Source organism: Poecilia reticulata, linkage group LG22, assembly GCF_000633615.1.
Source record: "Poecilia reticulata strain Guanapo linkage group LG22, Guppy_female_1.0+MT, whole genome shotgun sequence".
Lineage (NCBI taxonomy): Eukaryota > Metazoa > Chordata > Actinopteri > Cyprinodontiformes > Poeciliidae > Poecilia > Poecilia reticulata.
Window position 1 is genome coordinate 4,140,571 of NC_024352.1, and position 2,586 is coordinate 4,143,156.

A 2,586-nucleotide genomic window follows, 5' to 3' on the forward strand; every position below is an offset into this window, starting at 1 on the left:
TATTAAAAAGAAGGAGAAAAAAAATTATTAAAAAAAACTGAGTTTGAGATTCATTCTAAAGTTTACCGATAAGCTCCATTATTGCATAATGACTAAATGAAACATTAAAACAACKTCTGTGCTTTTCTTTTATTCCCCAAAATATTTTAAATATGTACTTTATTTGATTGTTCTTTTGTTTGTATTTCCTTATTCTTTTTTTTTTTTTTTTGATCGTAAATGTTGAATGAGACACTGCAAAAACAAAATCTTACTAAATATTTTTGGTGTAACTACTAAGGCAAATATTTTAGTAGACCTGAAATAAGACCAAACTAATTTACAAGTCACTTCACATCAAGACATAGCAGCTYGTTTTAAGTCAATCATTTCTTAATATTGTTTTTATTGTTTGTGTTTTTTTAACTCCTTGTTCCACTTATTTCAGTTATTAAATTTTTTTTCCTACAACTGAAAAAGTCTGACTAGAACATTTTCATCAATATCAAGAAATTATTGACTTAAAACAAACTTGTGCAGTTTGTTACTTGTAAGTTTGTTTTGTCTTATTTCAAATATTTGCAACCAGAAACCAGACCAAAAATACTTGGTAGGATTTTGTGTTTTTGCAGTGTGMTTGGCTATATTTGTTTTTGTTTTATGCCTTCAGTTGTAGTCTGCTTGTTTACTGGTCTGCAATTAAAAAAAAAAGTTTTTGAGTTATAATTTAAATACAATATGACAGAGAAACAAATGAATTTTGATTGCATTTTGCTTTTTCTTTTTGATATGGGATTAATGTTGCAGAGTGAAAACAGGGAGCTGAAGAAACATTACAAGASAAAAAGAACTAAGACAACATCTGAAAGTCTAAAAGCACAGAGACCAAAAAGCAAGAAATAAGAAAACAATGCCAAGTATGGCAAAACATTAACGGCAATAATAAACGGCCTCAAAATGAACAATATGCTAATKCACAAGCGACAACCCAAAAACCCAAACACCTATAGAGTTTATTACCGCAMTGTGGTAAAACGTAGAGAGGTTTCTTTTATTCAGAATGTCTTCTGAGATTTACTAGTTTTATTCCTTATTTTTGATACGGTCACTGTCCAGGCCCAGCAATGCATTCRCAGAAAAGAGAAAAACCTCCAGCTTATTCTGAGTACCTTCATAGATATTTTTTTGTAAACAAACATGTGCTTTAAGCATCACTCTTATCTTTTCTTACGTTCCTTTCAGTAGTTGGTAGTAGTTCCGCTTCAAGGCCGTAATCGCTGCATTTGTGGGATGTATTTCCCAGGTTTGCACAATAAATTACGTTTTTTGTTTTATGTAGCACATTAAAAAAAAATAAAGCAAACTACRCCAAAGTGCTGTACAGATGTACAAAAGTACAATATGAAGACCTCCCTGACCACGCCCTTTTTTCCCCTCATTTCTCATATTGTATTTAAAAGCAAATAAGGGCAGGTGTTTCAAGAAACTGTTTTTTTTTTGTTTGTTTTGTTTTGATTTGCCCTCTTTGCTAAATAACCCAAACTTAAAGATATAAAGCATTTCTAAGACCTCACACAAATTCTCAGTTGAATTTGGATCTGAACTTAAGTCATTCTAACTGTAGATTTGATTTAGTATCATCCTACTGGGGCTCATATTTCACACCAGTGAAAGATTTTTTTTTCTTTATTTATTTTTTACAGCCGAATCAGAATCACCCTGAATTAACCTCTATCTTCAGGACAACTCTGACCAATCTCTTTGTCCTCACTGCAAAAATACAAAAGTATTTCTGGTCTATTTTCTAGTGCAAATATCTAGTGAAATAAGACAAAACTAACTTACAAGTAACTCTTCAGCAAGATATAGAAGTCTGTTTTAAGTGAATAATTCCTAAATATTGTCTAAGCAAAGGCACCTGTGTGCTGGCAGATTATTTCACTGTTTCCTTTGGCACTATGTGTCTGGAAAATACTTAATGTAAGACTGAGACTAATAATACACATGCTYCATTTGTAGTAATTTCAGTAGGAAATTTGCTGTACAGGATTTTATTTAGGGGTGTCGGGGTGATGCACTCCATACTTTTTTATTCTTTGTAAAGAATAACAATCTTCCTCTTCCCTTTTATGGACACTTTTTGTGTTTTTCAGTCTCATGAAATCTCATTAATGCAACTTAAGTTCATGATTGCACATAATATGAAAAGATCGATATAAAMACCTTTGCGAGGCGAAAGTCACAATGAATGTGTCGTCTCAGACAGCACATAGTACAACATTTCAAACTATTTTTAACTGATCAAACAATCAGTTTGAAAGAAGTTCATGAATGTGTCTTTCCCCAAAAATGAAACTATCTAGCAGTGGCTGGTTTTATTTCATGTTTTCAGAATTTGGATTTTCAGTGCTCAAGGTGTCCTGTTGAGTTTAGATTAAAACGAGGAAGACGACACAGCAAGCCGGCACTCCGCCGAGCCAATGGCAAGGAGAGATCAAAGACGTAAACAGAGTGGAGCTGACTGACTGACTGACAGACGCACTGACAGGCCGCTGACTCAGTGTCTGAGAATGAGAGGAAGAGGTGGCGGAATGAGCGAACGGGGGA